The 20,622-nt window shown below is 52.5% G+C and overlaps 1 protein-coding gene across 3 annotated transcripts in view; it reads left to right on the forward strand.

Moving 5' to 3' along the window:
* The window catches only part of TMEM63C (transmembrane protein 63C), a 75,584-nt gene that overhangs the window by 13,633 nt on the left and 41,329 nt on the right, over window positions 1-20,622 (forward strand). For all 3 annotated transcript variants that reach the window (XM_027972076.3, XM_027972077.3, XM_042252787.2), the window contains exon 2: window positions 1,019-1,160. The gene's annotated coding sequence lies outside the window, so the exon portion shown is untranslated. The remainder of the gene's footprint in view (window positions 1-1,018; window positions 1,161-20,622) is intronic.

The raw sequence follows: 20,622 nt of genomic DNA on the forward strand, positions 1-20,622 counted from the left end.
TTTCCCCTTACATAAGTATGTTATTTTCAGAATTCAAAAAGTGAATTTAAGGGAAAAAACCAATGATACAAGGAGAATACTATTTAAAATGCTTCTGTGAACTTCCTTTTAAAATTCATTTCTCAGTGGGTTCACCTTTTTTTTTTTTAACACTGATAATTTTACACCTGGAAGGGCCCAAGAGATCATCTCTAACCTGCATTTTTGTCCACAAGGAAAAGAGACCCAGAGAGGGTTTCAGCAAGTTGCCCAGGGCCCCTGGCTGGTTGGCTGCAGGGACTGGGCTCCTATGATCCTGCTTTTAGGAAAGGGACCAACGACCCCCTCACGCATATGATCAAAGCTTCATCCTAGGACTTGTCAACCCTTTCCCAGCACACATAGTCCAGTGAGTCCTTGTTCTTTGGCATCCATGTGGCGAACCTGCTAAAATGCACATTTCCAGGCACCTTCCTGGAGATTCTGATTCAACAGGCTAGGATAGGGCCCTTAAACCTGCAGCTGAGCAGGACCCCACCCCAGGCGATTCTGATCATATTCAGAGTCACCTGGTGGTTACGGGCCCCTCCGGTCTCCCCAGCTCAGCCCTGCAGGCAGTGTGTCTATCTGTGTGTCTGCACTGAAGCCTGCACCCCACTGAGGGAAAGTGGGGTGCTCTGCCTCACCAGGGGCAAGTAGCAGCCACAGATGCCAGGACTTGCGGTACAGTGTCCTTCTCGGGCCCCCAGCTTCCTCCCGGCTTCTGTTGATCTTGGATGAAGGATAGCTCCCTGGCTTACCTACCCCAGGGCTGGGCATCTGGATGCAGAGTAGAGGGGCAGACTGGGGCTTATGGCTGCATATATGGGGCGCCCCTCACCTCGTCAGAGTTCCCATGAGGCAGACCTGGCGGGGAGGCGCTGACAAGCTTGGTGGACCTGGGAGGGCCTGGCCTGCTTGGGCTGAGGGAGGAGGCTCAGGGAGGACAGGGATCCATGCCCACCTGCACTGAGACCACTTCTTTGTCCTGGTGCCACAGAGCCTTGGAGGAGCCCCCTTTGTGGTTGGGAATTAAGCAGAGACGCAGCCGGGACGCTTGGAAGCACCTGAGGATCGATTAAGAGGAGGGCGAGCCGGTGACAGCTCATCTCGGAAGCCCCTGACCTCACCTGCTGCTGCAGGTAAGCGCTTTTGCTCTCGTCCCACCCAGCAGGGCTCAGTCCCCACTGCCAGCTCCTTCCTCAAGTTTGTGGCCCACGGCTCTCTGCTTATCGCTTGAGCAAATGCCCTCTCCAGCCCTCCCACACCCACAACCTAATAGGAGAGGCCAGGAGGACAGTGTCCCAGGTAACCCCGGCTCCTGAGACCCGGGAATGGGTTCAGAGCCTGTGTGGCTCTGGCTAGGATGCCCCCAGGCTGAACTGCCAGCTGGGTCCCAAGTGGCTCTTGCCCAGCTGACCCCAGTGTGGGGACAGGGTACACAACTCTTCTGAGCACTCACTGCCTCTAGATAATTTTCCCTTGGGAGAAGATTAAGACAGATGGTATCTTCACAGACTGTTGGAGCTGTAAGGACTCTTGATATGTTCCCACCTCAATTTCTTTTAACTTCTCAAGCCTTGCTTGTATCAATAGTGTCATTTAAAATGTAGCCAATCATCTCAGAGGCATCAAGTGTAAATCACGTCAAAACAGCACAGGAAGCCCTGGGTCTCAGGCAGCCCTTCCTGGGTGCAGCTGCCTCCCCCCTGCCGGGCCGGAGCCACCCCATGCCCTACATCCTTCCCTCTCCTTCCATCTACCTGGTGACTCCCAGAAATTCATGCTCTTTTGTGAAAGGAGCACTGGTGGTGATCACACATCCAAAGCTAGAAGGCATGAAAACCAGATCAGCACCAAAGTGAGGCTTTTTCCTCCATTTAAGTAAATAAAAGTGTTAGTCCCTGAGTCATGTCCAACTCTTTGCAACCCCATGGACTGTAACCCACCAGGCTCCTCTGTCCATGGAATGCTCCAGGCAAGAATCCTGGAACAGGTTGCCATTTCCTTCCCCGGAGGATCTTCCTGACCCAGGGATCAAATCCAGTTTGCCTGCATGGCAGACAGATTTTTTTTTACTGTCTGCGCCACCATTTAAGTAAATAAGGTAATAAATAAAACCAGGAAAGGATTGGATAGACAAGGGAGGTTATAACTGTGATATTATTTCTCTGTGGGAGTCTCTAAAATCTCTTTTCCGTGAAAGAAGTTATCCTGTCTGGGCTGTTGTCCAAGAACATTGTGATTGTCGCTGTTATCAATAACAGTGATCTTCGCTACAGTTTTTTTCCATGCAGATCAAAGTGCTTGATGTTCACATCTCCCTTATGATTTCCTGGTCTGGCCATGTGAGAGCTCTCCAAGGCAAGGAGTCTTAACCGCAGGCAGTGTTTCACTTCCCTCCCTCCGGCCCTGCCCACTGCCCAGCCCAGATCACTGCAAGAGGCAGCAATGAATACTAGTAAAGAAAGCAGGCTTGGGAGCTAGGTGGGTTCAGTGCCCAACTCCACCACCTACAAGGCTGATAAGATCACTATACATCAGTCTGCCCGTCTGTAAAATGGGAATAACAATGTACCCTAGGGTTACTAAGAAGATTAAAGTTAGTATTTGTAAAGCTTGAAACAACCTCAAGTTCCCAGTAAGTGCTCAACACGTTAGCTGGAATCATTACAAAGGCCGGTTCTCCCCCAGCCACACTTTGCTGCTGCCAGATTCGCCTCCTAATCCACCGTGTAGGTGTCTCACTCACCTGCTCTAGAATCATCCATGGTTCCCCATGGTCTGTTTAGTGACTATGCTCTACTCTGTCCTTTAGAGCCTCAAAGGCAGAAAGCCTCTCTTTTCCTTGTACATAAGGACTCAGTGATGTTTACTGAGAGGGAGGGTTTCTCCCCTCAAGGTGGGTTAACTGTGTTCCTGGGGTGGGAATGCACAGCTAGGAGGTTGAGCCAAGCTCTTCCACCTCCCCAGTGATGGCCCAGCTGTGAGCAGCCCTGGATGTTGGGCATTGGGTCTGCACACAAGGGTAGGTTTGGTGTCCCTGGTGTCTGCTGGGCCGCCAAGGCAGGGAGCCCTGTCCTCGACTCCAGCTCTTGTGGTGCACACAGAAGTGAGGAGCGGGCACCTGGCCACAGGCCAGAGCAGGCAGTGCCTGCAATTATAACTCTCACTCTCTGATGAGCTCAGGCCGGGTGGCAGATGTGACATCATTGTCCTCCTTCATTGTTGGGAAGTGGCCAAAACCTCAGCTCCTGATAGCTCAGGTGGGAAGCCCGAGGTCAGCAGAGACCTCTGTGATCTGACGACGCCTTGGACAGAGAACTCAGCAAGCCCCCATCGCTGCATCTCAGCTGCTTCTCTCGCAGAAGAGAGCCTGTGTGCCATAGAGGAGCAAGTACTGGCTTGGAGGAGGACAGACCTGTGTTCAAACCGGGGCTCCCTCAGCTGGTGGGAAGAACTCGGCCTTATCAGTTAGCCTCTCTGAGCCTCTATTTTCCCATCTGTAGAATGGGAAGATAATACCCATTCCATAGCGTTAATGGGAGGCCCAAATGGAACAAAATGCATAGAGCTCCTCTACAGTGCATGGTGGGGTGGGCACTCTTTAGTAACTGCAAAATAATTTGCAGTTATTCCAATGAGCCCATCAGAGTTCTTCCAGGCAGCTGGGTGGGGCTGCCTCAGGCCTGCGAGCCTCTTGCTTCCCTTGACTGAAATTTTCCTTGCCTGGCCCCTACTCCAAGACGAAGGGAAGTGTTTTGGCAGAGGAAGGGAGAAGGAACAGTCCAAATCTTCCCAGATTTCTGGCAAGGGTGAGAGGCACAGCAGGAAAGAAGCAGAATTCTGTCTGATTTTCTCAGAGATTTTTCCACTTGAGTGCTGCCAAGCTCAGGAAGCCAGGAGCAAAGTGACAGGGAGGAGACAAAGCAGACCACGCTGGTTCATGCAGGGTGGAATTTTTCTCTTGATTCATTCCACACACGGGTGGGTTTGTTGGGATTCCAGGCACTATGCTAGGCACTGGAATATTGAGCAGCAAGTAAAACAGACATTGACTTTTCCTCATGGGGCCTTCATTCCAACGAGGGTGGAGCAGATGATAAACAGCATAAACCACGGATGAAGGATGTTAGAAGGCAATGAATGTGACGGAAACACAGAGAAGGAAAAGGGGGAGTGCCAGAGTTGGTAAATAAGATCATTAGGACAGCTGAGTTCAGTTCAGTTGCTCAGTCGTGTCTGACTCTTTGCGACCCCATGGACTGCAGCACGCCAGGCCTCCCTGTCCATCTCCAACTCCAAGAGTTTACTCAGACTCATGTTCATCGAGTCACTGATGCCATCCAACCATTTCATCCTCTGTCACCCCCTTCTCCCTCCTTCAATCTTTCCCAGCATCAGGGTCTTTTCAAAGAAGTTGGTTCTTTGCATCACGTGGCCACAGTACTGGAGTTTCAGCTTCAGCATCAGTCCTTCCAGTGAATATTCAGGACTGATTTCCTTTAGGATGGACTGCTTGGATCATCAGGACAGGCCTCACGAAAACAGTGACATTTGAGACACCAGTTGTCTGCTCCCCTCGGGAACCCCCTGAGAAGTCAGTGGACTCAGAATCAGGGCCAGGTGCCTTTCAGGAGCTACTAGCATAGAAGCACAATCTAGACTCCCTTCTAGTCTCAGCCCAGATAGTGCCACGCTCTTCCTCTGGAACCTTCAATAGCTCCCTGCTGCCTACAGTATTATGTGCAAATCATTCAGCCTGAAATTCAGGACCTCATGGTCCCCCACCTGCCTGTTATACCAGATTCTTCTCACCCAGCCTCTGCAGTCAAGTCAATCTAACCTGCCATTTCTGGAATATTCCACTCTATGCTTCCTTTCTCTACTCATTTGCCCCCTTTGCCCAAACAGAAGACTGCCCCCACTCTCTTCTGCCAGCCGAGAAATCCCACCTGTCCCTGTCTGAAGCCTTCCCTGACCCCCTGGGGCCCTGGTCTCTCAGCCCGATCCCCTTGGCTTGTGTCTTTCCCACTGCGTGGCCCTTGCTCTGCCTTGAATGTGGGCCTTGGTTGAACTGTCTGATCTCTCCTGTGCCAGGCAGAGTCTGTGGTTCTTTCACCTCCAGCAGGTGGAGGGCTCCGTGAACACTGGCTGGGTGGAGGGTGCCCAAACTCAAAGGCCCCCAGCGACACTGAGATAAGCCCAGGGAAGCCTTTGCCCACTCAGAGAAAGAAGGCAGAAATGGGAGGCCAGCAGGAAAGGAGAAAAGGAACTAACAGCGTGGATGAGATTTGCTGGAGATGTCGTGGAAGAGGAGAGAGAGAAATCCCCACCGTATGTCTTCCAGACAGACAGACTGTCACAAAGACACAAGGTCAGGTCTCTTCCCCAGAAGAAAATCTCTCTTCTCCATTGAGTGTCCCAAGCCAGTGCTCTTCTTGCCTCTGATTAGAACACCTCTTGCTGCAGCTGAACTTCATACCCTCTGGTTCCATCCTCTGCGTTCAGGTCCCTATTTGAGCACTCTTTCAGCCTGGCTCAGAGTGGCCTTCCTTACCCTCCCCGCCAAGAGGTGAGAGCAAGGTTGTAATGAGGCTGGCTGGCAACCCCTATAACCACACAGAGGCGGCCTGGGGGCCAGGGACTGAGGGGCCACCCTGTCATGGAGGTTGTGCCGGCCAGTCACCCCTCAGCCTCTCTTTGGGGCTAAGCTTCATCACAAGCAGATCTGTAAATAGAGCGCCCCAGCCCTGTAACCCTGTGGTTCTCAGGCCCCTGTGTCCCCGCTCTGGCCCCAGGCCAGGGGAAACCATGTGAGCCAGACCCACAGCCTCTGCCATCTGGCTCCCAGCTTCATTGGAGCAGCTGTGCTCACAGAGCACCTTCCCTCTGCCTCTCTCCAGCTCCCCACTGTCCCTCCCCGATGCTGCCCAAGGGAATGGTTTCCAGCTGGGGGGAAGCCTCTGCGCCCACCTCCCTCTCCGCGTGGGTGCACACACAGTCCCCTCCTGGAATGCCCCACCCTGGCCTCCACATCACAGCTCGTCTTCAGGTCAGGATCCATCCCCACGTAGGCTCAAGGTTGGGAACACGGCTACTGGAAGCAGACTGGGCTCAAATCTCCCTTCAGCAACAATAGTTCCCTCTTATTTGAGCCTTGAAAGAGTGCGTGTTTGCAAAGTCTCAGCACAGTGCCTGGCAGTGAGCCTTCAATTAATGTGACTACGGTCGGTCGTTCCTCTCTTAAGAGCTAACTTTGGCTGACACCTCCCCCAGGCAGCCTTCCTGGGTTGCTCCAGGCTCAGCCAAAGGCTCCTCCTCAGTGCTCCCAGCATCCCTTCAGTGGGCCTCTGGAGTTCACTTAGGCAGAGCTGTCCTGGTTTCTCTGGTGGATCTGTGTACCACTGGAATCTTGTGGCTAGACTGTCAGTGTCTTGAGTGCAGGGAACAGGGCCCATTATTTTACTGAATAAATGATTTCACAAGTAATAGGTGGGTGACTGTGAGAGACAGACCATGAGAGTAGAATTGAGTCTGTCAGCCCTGACTCTTCCAGGGGCCTGTCCTAAAAGATGTGGATGCCCGCTGCAAGGCTTGGGGGAGATGGAGGAGAAACACCATCCCCTACTGTACGGGCTAACGCGGTGATTCTCAAAGCAAGATCCCAGGCCAGCAGTGTCGGCATCACCCAAGATCTTATTTGAGATGCAGACCCTCAGGCCCCACCCACACCTGCTGCATCAGACCCTCTGCCAGGGGCCCGGCCATCTGCCGTGTAACAAGCCCTCCCGGTGACGCTGGTTCACCAAAGTTTGAGAACCGCTGCTCTCCTGTTTCAGGGTAACTCAGATTCATGGGAGGGGGTCTCTCTCTCTCTCTTAGGGGTCTCTGCTCTTTTGAAGGACTCCAAGAAGGCTGTCAGGCTGGGCCCCCAGGATATGGCTCCTGCAAGACCCACGCTCCTAACTAACCTTGAGACCCTTTTACCAACAGAACAGGTGCAATGGAGGGCACCCTCCCAGCAGACCAGCCCCTTTCCCAGGCGGCCCTAGACCAGAGGAGGGGCTGTGCCAGCCCAGCCTTGTTGTTGGTCACTCTCCTCTGTCCTTGGCCCACATTTCCCTCAAGGCCAACCTCTGCAGCTGCAGGAGCCCCAGGGCAGGCTTCTGGAAAGTTAGGGCCAAGAGAGACTTTAGAGATCGTTGACTGTATACACATCAGCTCTCAAACACACCAAAGCACATGCATACACACACAGACATAAATGTACACACAAAACTGCACATAAATGTACACACAAACATGCATGTACCCCAAAATACACACAACACCTAAAATTCAAATTGCAGTCATAAATACTTTCCCAGGCACACACAGACACACACAGATTCCAAACCCATTGATACACACACCTCAGAATACACAGACACAAATGCATAGGCGCATTGTCTTCGTTTCCTGGGGCAGCTGTAACACGTTAACATGAACCAGGTGGCAGACGTTTGCTCTGTCACAGTCCTGGAGGCTGTAAGTCCAAAAGCAAGCTGCTGGCAGGGCTGTGCTCCCCCGCAGGCTCGCGGGAAACACCTTCTTTGCTTCTCCCAGCTTCTGGTGGGTGTGATGACCCTGCGTGCTCCTTTGCTGGTCTCTGCTTTGTCTTCACATGGCTTTCTTCTCTGCGTGTCTCTCCACATGACCTTATTGGAAGAACGCAGTCACTGAATTCCAGGCCCACCCTAATGCAGTATGGCTTCATTTTAACTAACATCTCTGCTTGGTGATAAGTCACTTCAGTCGTGTCCGACTCTTTGCAATGCTGTGGACTGTAGCCCACCAGGCTCCTCTGCCCATGGGGATTCTCCAGGCAAGAATACTGGAGTGGGTTGCCATGCCCTCCTCCAGGGGATCTTCCCGAGTCAGGGATCAAACCCGCACCTGCATTGGCAGGCGGGTTCTGCATTGGCAGGCGGGTTCTGCATTGGCAGGCGGGTTCTTTACCACTAGCGCCACCTGGGAAGCCCCAGTATCTCTGCAGATTCCCTATTTTTAAATAAGGTTGTAATTTTTTTAGGTTGTATTGTTTTACTTGAAGAATAATTGATAACGTTATATTAGTTTCAGTTACACAACACGATCTGATATTTGTATATATTCCAAAATGACCACCACAGTAAGTCCAGTTACCTGCCATCAGCATACATATTATTCAAATAAAAGCTATAAGCTGTGGGAGATAGACATGCACTTTGGAGAGATAACCTTCAACCCAGTAGGTCCACACATCCCAGGGTACAGAGACTGACCCCCCACACACACTCCTTGCAGATGGAACTCTGAGTCCCTTGATGTTAGGGCTGCCGCTTCCCCCTCCCCGGGCCCAGCGTGGAGTTGCTGCCCCTCTGGTAGTACCTGTCACATGGTGCTTGTCATCTTTGTTTGGCTTTTTTGTTTGTTTGTTTGTTTGTTTGGTTTGGTTAGTTATCATCTTAGTACAAAATCCAAACAGTAGAAAGGAGGATATCATGGAAAGTCATCCTTCCTCTCCCTGCCTCAACCTCCATCTCATTCCCTTCCCAGGAGGCAGTCCCATCAAGAGTTCCTTGAGTTTCCTTCCTGAGAAAAGTCCAGACGCGGGCAGGGCACCGGCAGTGGCGTAGGCATCTCTCTTCACAGGGGCATTGGTTCCTCTTTGCTCTGACTGCTCTCGCCTGACCGGGTGCCCACCAAGGGCAGAGCGCCCTGCCGTCCTCCCCACATCCTAGACCAGTGCGGGGCGCAGAGCAAGGCGTTCAGTGAAGGCTGGCTCTGTCTGCACAGCCCTGAATCATCAACATCTGGTTGGCCTGCGTGGGCCAGGGCTCAGCCTCCTGGCTGCAAGATTCTTGGGTCTTTCCGTCTCCCGCCGGCCTGCAACACCGTCCACCACCAGAGCCCCTCTGACGGCAGGCGGAGCTGGGCTGGGACGGTGCCCCGTAGCATCCCGCCTGTTCGCTCCTGCTGTCGGGCACCTTCCCCGCCCCTACCCGGCGGATGCAGATGGACTGGGGTCTTCCCCTGCCATGGCTCCATCCCAGCTGCCCCCTCTCTCAGTCCACTGCAGAGGAGCCCATCAGACAAGAGGCTGAGGAGGGAGCATCTTAGCTGGCATCTTAGCCTGGGGGACGGGGGTCCTGCCGCTGCTGAGCTAGGTTGGACTTGTCACCATGGAGACGGAAACTACGGCAATAACTCTGGTTGAATCGAAGCCTGCAGCTTCACCAGGTTGCGGAGGGCGTGGATGTTTCCCCCAACAATCAGATACCGGATGACGTGTCACCACCATTTCCCCCCACCCCCCAAATCCTGGTGGCTCATACAGTAAAGCGTCTGCTTACAATGCGGGAGACCCGGGTTCAGTCCCTGGGTTGGGAAGATCCCCTGGAGAAGGAAATGGCAATCCACTCCAGTACTCTTGCCTGGAAAATCTCACAAACGGAGGAACCTGGCAGGCTACAGTCCACGGGGTCGCAAAGAGTCGGACATGACAGAGTGACTTCACTTTCTTTTTCTGACATAAATGGATACCTCGGTCCAAGATTTCATCATGCCCCCAATTCTCTGAATGAGGAGAGCCTGGTGGGGGCCCGGGGCAGGGGGCGGGGGTGCGGGAGTGGACGGAGTGGAGCCATAGCCCTTCCCATGAGACTGCAAGCTGCGGAAATGCGAGCCAGCAGCAGCCTGCTCATCTGAGGAAGGAGGGGCTTGGGTTAGAGGGGCTGTAAGCCTCTCTAGCCAAGATGCTGAATCTGAGATCATGGGGCCAGGCGAGACCCGCCCTAGTTCCGCTGCTGATCATCCCTTTCTTCAACAAATATTTGTAAAGCGCTGTGCTTTACCCAGCACAGCAGAGAAAATAATGAGCAAATACAGCCCCTGGGCTCTGTCATCAAAGAGCTTTCCATCCACCAAGGGAGGCAGGCATTTGCTGTGTCATTCCATGAATAAACATCAGAGAGACTAGGTACCCGGGGCTTCCCAGGTGGCACAGCGGTAAAGAATCTGCCCGCAGTGCAGGAGACACAGGAGATGTGGGTTCCATCCCAGGGTCGGGAAGATCCCCTGAAGGAGCAAATGGCAACCCACCCCAGTATTCTTGCCTGGAGAATTCCGTGAACAGATGAGGCTGGTGGCTTGCAGTCCATGGGGTCCCAAAGAGTCGGACCTGACTGGGCAACTGAGCACGCATGCACCAGTTACTCACAAGGAAATAATATTTCACTGTACTGAGCTGTGGGTATGTGCTAGGGGCTGCTCTGAGTGTTTCACGTGAATTGGTTCATGTAATCCTCACCTTCACCCGGTCAGGATGATGCTATTAACATCCTCACTTTACAGATAAGGAAACAGGCCCAGGGAGGTTAAGACATTTACCTAAAGACATGGAAGTAGTAAGTAGCAGAGGTAGGGTTTGGGTCCCAGGAGTCCAGTCTTGCTAGGGGCCCACACCTAAGTGCCAAGCTCTGTCTGTCTCCCAGGATGTCCTGAAGCATGAGATGTGGGGGCTTGACCTGGACTGGAGCTGTTTGCTAAGGAGGAAGAAATAGAGCTGAGATTAACTAGTGGGAGAGTGAGTTAACTCAGGGGCGGGTGGAACATTCCAGGTAGGAGGGCTAGCATATGCAAAGGCAGGAGGGAAGGTGACATGCTTCAGGCACTGAGGGGCAGACAGAGGGGCCACGGGGTGGAAATGAGGGGAGAGGTGGGTGAGACGGATCTGGAGCCATGGGCAGGGCTTGTTGGTAAGTCAAGAAGAGCTACAGAGAGCCCTTCCAGAAGATTCCATCATGACCTGCAGGACCACTAAGGCTCACCTGGTCCTAGAAGGGCCCCTGGACACCACCAATTGGGCTCCGCACCCCTCCCAGTGAGTCCTGTCCCCAGAGCAGCCCTTCTTACAGGCTGTAGGTTATAATTGCCTCTTAGCCAAGGCCTTTGACACATCCCTTCTAGAATGTGGCTGGTGAAAGGAGAGGTACATCTCATCCCCCTTAGTGCAGCCAGCCTTAGAGAACGCAGGAGAGGGTAAATGAAGGGAGGACGAGCTTGCTGAGACCCAGGGAGCCTGGAGAAAGCAAAGCTGAGCTGGGCTGACAGTGGAGCATCCTTCTGTGGGGAGGTTCACGAGGCCTTTCCACAAATGACAGGGGTGGGGGGAGTGGAGAAACCCGAAGCCTTTGAGGGACAGGGGCTGCCCATCCACTGGAGCTGAGGCTCCTTCTCGGGAGACGGGGGAGACGAGACTGGAGGAGTCCTGGGGCCAAGGGGGCCTCCGCCTGGAGCAGGTCAGGAGCCAAAAGCTCAAATGTCAGAAGGAGCTATGGAAAATCTCAGGCCTTGGCTTCAGACCCCTGCCTCCATCTGCCTCACCACTGCGGGCTGTGTGACCCTGGCTAGGCTCCTCACCCTCTCTGGGCCTCGGCATCCTCTTGGGTCAGATGGAGACAGTCATTACCCCTGCTGCCACCAGGCTGTTGGGGGTCAGGTGGGATGATGACTGTAAACACACTTCGTCACCTGGAAGAATGTGTGCCCCTGTCAGGTACCGCGGAGACAGTCCAGAGGCCAGGCCCAGCCCAGGAGGCTCCTGTCTCTCCTTTATTCCCTTCCCCATGGGGATCCAGGTTTAGACTGCCTCCAGATATGCTGCTGGGGCCTTAGTGGTCCTGATCTTCCACTGATTGATCGGTGTGGGGTCTTTGGGAAGGGAGGCTGGCCCCCACTTGCTCAGGTGAGAGCTGCCCTGGGGCACCACGGAGCCCCCCTCCCTGGTTACTACCCCTGGGTCTTCACCATGCGGCCAGCACCACAGCTGCCGAAGGAGCTCTTGACCTGGGGAGGGAGGGCGGGCTAATGGCCACCTTGGCCCACATGGTGCCCCTGGCCCAGCCAGGCCCTGTGGATGGAGCAGGGAGGAAGTGGCCTCAGATTCAGGCCTTCACTCTTCTTTCTGAGCAGGCAGCTGGCACAGGAACCCCTGGGCCACCCCAAGGGCCTGGCCCCTGCACCCTCTCTTACCCTCTCTGCCCCACTGACAAGTTTGAGTGGGAGCAGGTCACGATGAGGCCACTCAAGGTGGGGAAGGAAAAGGATTTGATGCCAAAGGATGAGAAGCTGATTGTATGTTCAGTTCAGTTGCTCAGTCATGTCTGACTCTGAGACCCCATGGACTGCAGCACTCCAGGCCTCCCTGTCCATCACCAACTCCCGCAGTCCACCCAAACCATGTCCATTGAGTCGGTGATGCCATCCAACCATCTCATCCTCTGTTGTCCCCTTCTCCTCCTGCCTCCAATCTTTCCCAGCATCAGGGTCTTCTCAAAAGAGTCAGCTCTTCACATCAGGTGGCCAAAGTATTGGAGTTTCAGCTTCAGCATCAGTCCTTCCAATGAATATTCAGGACTGATTTCCTTTAGGATGGACTAGTTGCATCTCCTTGCAGTCCAAGGGACTCTCAAGAGTCTTCTCCAACACCACAGTTCAAAAGCATCAATTCTTCAGTGCTCAGCTTTCTTTATAGTCCAACTCTCACATCCTAGAAATAGCAAGGCTGCCTTTTTGAATAGGATTTTTTTCTAATTATAAATAATAATATATGCTTATGTTTAATGGTTTTTCAAATCCAGGAAATACTTTTCAAATGCTAGTGAAAGAAAATAGTCCCACCACCTAGAGATAGCTGGTCTTTTTTTCTACAGGTATAATTTGGTTTTTTATACCCCCACCCCTGCCTCTCTTTTTGAACTGAAATCATCTAGTTTGCCATCATTATAGCCTGCTGTTTTCACTCCCTACTTTGTGTTTTCAGCACAAGTAGGGCATTGTCCCTCCTTCTCCCGGTGTGTGCCTGTCACTGCCCAGCTCCCAGGGGTGGGGTCTTGATGTCCCACTGCTGCCTCTCCCCCGCCTCCAGCCCTGTTTGGACACAGCTATGGCGGCTCACTGACTTCTAGGCCATAGGCAAAAAGGCATGGGCTCTGGGTGCGGGTGCAGAGTCTGGAGGGCAAGGGAAGGAACCTTCCCAGCAAGCAGAGGGACTCATGCAGGGTGGGGGAGCACGCAGAGAGAAGGCGGTGAAGGGGGAGCCGGCACACTCAGCTTGCACCCCGGGTCCAAGAGGCTATGGTCTCCCCTGTCTGCCCTCCAGCCCCCTTTACCCCTGCAGCCTTTCCTCCTGGTTAGAGGAGAGCCCCTGGGATGTAGTAGAGATCCTGGGTGGGGGAGTGGGGTGCTGTCTTCCTGAATCCCAGAAATACAACTTTCCCCAAATGGGCAAGGCAGCTCTCTGCTCACATGGTGCCTTCAGAGGTCATGTGATGCGGTGGAACCCGACCCTTTAGATGTCAATTCTGCCTCTGTCTCTCCTCAGCTGTGTGGCTTTAGGCCCATTGCTTGACCTCTGTGAGCCTTGGTTTCTCTACCTGGAGAATGGGGCTACTGATACTCACTTTTTAGGCTGCCGCCTCTGACCTGGCTTTGAGGCATGCTTGGTGATCAGGGGGACAGGGCCCTGTCTGGCCCTCCACAAACATCTGTGTCCTCTCCTTCCCCTCCTTCTTCTGAGGATTTGTCATGGGCTGTGTCCACTTGGGCCTGGAGTTCATCCCTGGGATTCTCTGTCAGCTTTTTCTCTTCTCCATTTAGCTTCTGTCTTTAGTCTCCTAGGAGCTTTGTTCCTATTTCCTGGGCTGTTTGCTGGTGTTCGCTGCCTTGGGGGTGGCACATGGCAAAATGGTTGGAAAGGGGGCTGGGGAGTCAGCTGTCCCAGGCTCAGGTCCGACTGCTCACTGGCTGCCTGAACTCGGCCATCACTTAACTCCTCTATGCCCAAGATGGGGTAATAATAGTACCTCCTCATTGTTAGCACAGAAAGCAAAAACCACTCTAAGAACCTTAAGCAAACAGAATTTAAACAGAGAATTATATACTCGTAAAATAACCAGAAGGGTTAGTACCTGGGTCTTCAAAACAGAGCAGAGATGATGTAACTGCTTCTGAGCCACAGCCAAGATGGGCCTACAGGAGCCATGAATTCTGTGTTCTCTTTCTTGCAAGCCAGGACCTAGGAACCTCTGCAACCTACCCCACAGTGTCTTCTCGCCCCTCCTCCCCGGGAGCCAAAGACTGGGCATTGATCTGCTGCAGAGAACTCCTTCCCCTCCTCAACAGTTTGTCAGCAGAACGCAGTGAGGGCAGCGGGCTTTATAAATCTATCTCCAGTGCATCTAAATCGATGGAACTCGATCTCTATTTAAAACCCCAGCCGCAAGGGAGTGATGTAAATGTAGTTTTCAGCTTTCTAGCTTCTGCAGTATAGGGAGGTATACTGGAAAGAGGAGGGAATGGGTGCCAAAGGCCATTGACCGTACCCAACAGGCAATCTGATAGGTTTGTTGTTAACCCAGTGGACGCATTAAGAGACTTGGCACAGTGCCTGGCACACAGAACTCATTTAGTAGCTGTTATCTGGCGTTATTATTGGGCCAAGGGTATCATGGAGCAGTGCTCACAGGACCCTGGCAGAGAGAAGCAGCCCCAGAAAGGAGCGGCCTGGTGTGGTGCTGTCCGTGGTGCTGAGTGCGCTTCTGATCTTAGCGGGAGAGACGGCAAAATGAAACCCCAACCCACACACCCCACGCTGGGGCTGCTGGCTACAGGGGTGATGGAGGGGACCATTTAGGAGCTTCTGAATGGAGGCTGACCTTAATCCTAGAAAGAGGATAGCAAAGGCAGCAACCCACATTTGGGGTACTTATAGTTTATGAAAATGTCTCCATGTACTGTCTCCTTTAAGCAATCTTCATAACGACTCTGATATAGGCAGGACAGATGTAATTATGTTCATTGGTGGCTCAGACAGTAAAGAGTCTTCCTGCAGTGTGGGAGACCTGGGTTCAATCCCTGTGTCGGGAAGATCCCCTGGAGAAGGGAATGGCAACCCACACCAGTATTCTTGCCTGGAGAATTCCATGGACTGTATAATCCATGGGGTCGCAAAGAGTCAGACATGACTGAGTGACTGCCCTTTCACTTTCACTTTATAAAAGGGAGAGCTGAACACAAGAAGTTAAGTAGCAGTTAGCAGATAATAGAGCCAGGTCTACGCCAGGCCTCCTGACCCCAGATCGCATGCTGTCTCTGCTCTGTGGTGTGACATGGGGAGCAGGACTCAGGAACCAACAATATGCCATGGGGAAGCAAAAATGAATGACTTGGATACCCTCTGCACACTATGCAAAATGTGCGCAAATCACCTACATTTTATTTCTCACCGCAAATGTGGCCCTGAATAAAGGCCCATGTATCTTTCACTGAGGCTGGTCATTGTGGGGGAACCACAATGATGTAGCCGCTGCCATCAAGGAGCCCACAGATTTGTCAGGGGAATTGACAACTCCTGTGCATGGAAAACCAGAAGAAGTGTGCCAGGCAGTGCTGGCAAAACCCGGCTGTGTAAAGACTGGGGACAAGGTCTAGCCCAGGCCACTCATTGGAGGAAGGCTTTGAGCTGGACTGAGGGGCTGTACTGCAGATGAGACCAAGGCTCCAGCCAAGGCCAGGAAGAAGTGGCTCAAGCTCGATCAGGGCAGGAGGAGCAGCCCTGAGACTCATGGGGACAGGACAGCAGGCAGGCATGCTGGCCCAGGAAGAAGTGGTCAGGCCACTGGCCTCTGACCCAGGGAGAAATGCAAGAGTTTAGGGATTCAAGGGAAGAGGTGGTGTGGGTCTCTTTAGATTTCTGGTGAATGTTCCACTGACTCAGAACAAGCTGGGAGGTGGGGGGGAGGGAGATCTCCTGAGAGATGAATATAAGGGCCAGTCTCATGAGCCACCCCACAGTGACACAACTTTAGGGATACTAGCTGCAGCCTTTTATCCCCAAACCCCCTCATCCTCACTGCTTATTTAGGGGGAGTCAGAAAACCGTTTAGCTCTTCAAGAATCCCTTCTCTAGCTCAAATAACCCTAGAAATCTTAAGCTGCTGTTTCTCTTTCTTGGCTGCACATAAAAATTGACTGGAGATTTCTCATATCTGAAGTCTGGAGTGGGGCGTGAGTCTTCTGGATCTAATTTACACCTACCGGGTAATTCCGGTGTCCACCACCCCCAGGCTGAGCATCACTGGTCCATGCCCAAGAGTGCTGAATGGGGAGCCAGAAAAGTCAAGTTCTGATCCCAAATCTACCAGCTTCCCCGTGCGTGCATGCTAAGTGGCTTCAGTCATGTCTGACTCTTTGTGGCCCATCGCCCGCCAGGCTTGTCTGTCTGTGGGATTCTCCAGGCAAGAATACTGGAGTGGGTTGCTAGTCCCTTCTCCAGGGGATCTTCCCGACCCATGGATCGAACCCGCATCTCTTCCTGCATTGTCAGGCAGGTTCTCTACCATTAGCGCCATCTGGGAAGCCCAACTTCCCCACCCTTAGGCAAATCTCTTAGCTTGCTGCTGACCCATTTTCTTTGTGTGTAATGTTGGGCAAACCATCCTTAGTGAAATCACTCAGTCGTGTCCGACTCTTGCAACCTCAGGGACTATAGCCCACCAGGCTCCTCCATCCATGGGATTTTCCAAGCAAGAGTACTGGAGTGGGTCACCATTTCCTTCAGGGGAATCTTTCTGACCCAGGGATCGAACCTGGGTCTCCCGCATTGCAGGCAGATGCTTTTACTGTCTGAGCCACCAGGGAAGTCCAGCCTTAGCTGTGAAGATATGAGGAGACTCAAGGGCAGTTCAGAACAAGGAAGGACTTACTGACACTTAGGGGAAGAGTCATAGCCAGCTGGCGTGGCGGGGAGGGTGACGTGAATCCGAACCTTCACGGTAACAGCCACTTCCCCTCCTCCCTGTCCCCCAGAGTAACCTCCCAGCGGTGAGAGTGAACCTGAGCTTTCGTCCTGGAAGGGTGGGGGTGGGGACAGAATCTGAGGGTGGAGGGCAGGGACGGGATATAAAGAAAGACCTAGAGAGGAGGGGAAATGGGACCGGTGCCCAAGGCCAGGAATGCTGTGTTTTTGTTTTTGTTTTTTTTTTAAGTCCAGAGCCATGGGAAATAATCTTTCTTGTTGTGAACAAAAGGTGTTGAATTGCTGAAGAGGCTGAGAAGGCCAGATGGCAGGAAGGCTCAGGGCATGCTCCGTGGCTTCGTGTGCTCTGGGTGGGGAAAGGCCTGGGGGAAAGGATCGGGTGGCTCCCTATCCACAGCTCCTTCCCCTGGGACACTGCGAGTGGCTGCAGTGATTCTCGTCTACAAGTCAATGGCCAAGCCCTGTGGACCAGTTCCTGAGAACTCATGGGAATTGCGGAGCAGAGTCAGCTCCGGCTGCCGGCTATGTGGGTGCTGGCTGCACCTCTGGGATGCATGGGATCCTGGCTCCAGCCTGGTCCTCAGAGACCTCCCAGCCAAACCCCTCATCTTACAGACAGGAAGCCAGAACAGGGAAGACACCTGCCCACAGGTGGCCTAGAGCCCAGCTCTCCTGGGATCTCTCAGTCCACAGTACCTTCCTCTGCCCCACCCTGAGAGACTGGGAAAGGCTCCATCTCTAGACGAGGGCTTAAGCAAGGTCATTTCCTCCCCCTGACTCTTGCCCAGCTCTGCAGCCCAGCAGAGGCCCAGAAGGCCTGGGGGTATCAGAGCAGAGCGTTATGAACTGCCTGGGTTCAAGGGCCAGGTCTGCCACTTACCAGCATTGTGACCTTGGGCGAGTTATTTAACTTCTCTGAGCCTTAACTTTCTCTTTCATCTAGGGCTGATTCTAGCACCCTTGGGTACTTCTGAGGATTACATGAGCTGGTATTATTCTCCTATAAGTGCTCAATAAATGTTAGCTTTTAATAAGACTGGCCCCTTCTAGGGCTTCCTGAACCAGCTAAACTCTGGGATTTGAGCTCAACCACAGAAGACTTGGGGCTTCCCAGGGAGTGCTAGTGGTAAAGAACCCATCTGCCAATGCAGGAGACGTAAGAGATGTGACTTCGATCCCTGGGTCAGGAAGATCCCCTGGAGAAGGGAATGGCAATCCACTCCAGTTTTCTCACCTGGGAAATCCCATGGACAGAGGAGCCTGGTGGGTTACAGTCCATGGGGTCACAAAAAGCTGGACACACTGAGTGCCTGAGCGCACAGAAGACTTGGCCTTGAGATGGCCAGCTCTCCTGGAAGAAACCATGGCGGGAGGTGCTGGCCTGGCTAGTTGGGACAGCAGGAGCTGAAAGCAGGCCAGGTCTGGAAGCCTAGAATGGGCCAGAGGAGTAATAAAGACAAAGCCAGTTCAACTCTGCTGAGGCCTGGGACTGCTGAGCCTCCAGCTGGTGCCACCGGAGACTCAGTTCAGTTCAGTTGCTCAGTCGTGTCTGACACTTTGCAACCCCATGGACCCCAACACACCAGGATTTCCTGTCCATTACCAACTCCTGGAGTTTACTCAAACTCATGTCCTTCACATCAGTGATGCCATCCAACCATCTCATCCTCTGTCATCCCCTTCTCTTCCCGGCTTCAATCTTTCCTAGCATCAGGGTCTTTTCAAATGAGTCAGCTCTTCGCCTCAGGTGACCAGAATATTGGAGTTTCAGCTTCAGCATCATTCCCTCCAAAGAAATCCCAGGGCTGATCTCCTTCAGAATGGACTGGTTGGATCTCCTTGCAGTCCAAGGGACTCTCAAGAGTCTTCTCCAACACCACAGTTCAAAAGCATCACTTCTTCAGCTCTCAGCTTTCTTTATAGTCCAGCTCTCACATCCATACATGACTATGGAAAAACCATAGCTTTGACTAGATGGGCCTTTGTAGGCAAAGTAATGTCTCTGCTTTTTAATATGCTGTCCAGGTTGGTCATAGCTTTTCTTCCAAGGGGCAAGCATCTTTTAATGTCATGGCTGCAGTCACCATCTGCAGTAATTTTCAAAATAAGTCTCTCACTGTTTCCATTGTTTCCCCATCTATTTGCCATGAAGTGATGGGACTGGATGCCACGATCTTAGTTTTCTGAATGTTGAATTTTAAAAGTCAACTTTTTCCACTCTCCTCTTTCACCTTCATCAAGAGGCTCTTTAGTTCCTCTTTGCTTTCTTCCATAAGGGTGGTGTCATCTGCATATCTGAGGTTATTGATATTTCTCCCAGCAATCTTGATCCCAGCTTGTGCTTCATCCAGCTTGGCATTTTGCATGATGTACTCTGCATATAAGTTAAATAAGCAGGGTCACAACATACAGTCTTGAAGTACTCCTTTCCCAATTTGGAACCAGTCCATTGTTCCATGTCTGGTTCTAACTGTTACTTCTTGACCTGCATACAGATTTCTCAGGAGGCAGGTAAAGTGGTCTGGTGTTTCCATCTCTTGAAGAATTTTCCACAGTTGGTTGTGATCTACATAGTCAAAGGTTTTGGCGTAATCAATAAAGCTGCTGCTGCTGCTGCTGCTAAGTCGCTTCAGTCATGTCCAACTCTGTGCGACCCCATAGCTGGCAGTCCACCAGGCTCCTCCGTCCCTGAGATTCTCCAGGCAAGAACACTGGAGTGGGATGCCATTTCCTTCTCCAATGCATGAAAGTAAAAAGTGAAAGTGAAGTCGCTCAGTTGTGTCCGACTCTTCACGACCCCAGGGACTGCAGCCTACCAGGCTCCTCCGTCCGTGGGATTTTCCAGGCAAGAGTACTGGAGTGGGGTGCCATTGCCTTCTCTGAATCAATAAAGCTAGGAGTAGCTATTTTAGGGTGGGGCAGAAATGGGAGGCAAGGAAGGCCTCACACTTCCCTATCAGATAAGATGTGCAACTGAAGAGACCTGAGACTCCCGACTCACCAGCCAACCTTAACATCCTCTCTCGCTGCCCCTCCTTGGTCCAAAAAGCAAGGCTGACATTTACTTTTCATGTCCAGGAAGAGCAGAAGCAGCACCACCCACAGGCTGCAGTTTGAGGATCCGGTAAAGTCCTTCCCTCACTCTCCACCTCTCCTTTTGCCTGTTGCAGAGCAGAGTAGGGGGAAGGAGACTAGGAATGATCTGGTCTGGGCTGCTCATGTCACAAATAAGCTAATGACAGTGATCTTGGTGCTGGCTCATTTTGAGCATATAGATTCCCAAGCACCATGTGAAGGGCTTTGTGCAAATTATCTTATTTCATCTTCATAGTAACCCTGAGAGGCGGTTCTGTTATTATCCCCACTTTCCAGATTTGGACACCGAGTCTCAGAGTGGTGAAGTCACTGTCCAGGGTCACACAGCTAGCAAGCATGGTTCTGGGACTTAAGCCGAGGCAATCTGGCTCCAGAAAGATGCCCTGAATAGCCAGCATCCCTGTGCTCTGCTGTGAAATTCATGCTCAAAGAGAAGAGCTCCTTGATGCCTGCTGCACCAGGCAAATTGGTGCCCTGCTCTGCGCTCCTTTAACACCCTCGGATTTTAAGTTTTATTATCTTGGGGGCTGATGCTCTGATTGCCAGAAAACATTCTGTCCTCTTTTTCACACACAAGAGCTACCTCTATCTCCAGAATGCTGGCCTTCTGGAAAGAAAGGAGGAGGAAGGTCCAGGCATGGTGTAGGGGTGAGGAGAAAAGGTTG

Source organism: Ovis aries, chromosome 7 (genome assembly GCF_016772045.2).
Source record: "Ovis aries strain OAR_USU_Benz2616 breed Rambouillet chromosome 7, ARS-UI_Ramb_v3.0, whole genome shotgun sequence".
Lineage (NCBI taxonomy): Eukaryota > Metazoa > Chordata > Mammalia > Artiodactyla > Bovidae > Ovis > Ovis aries.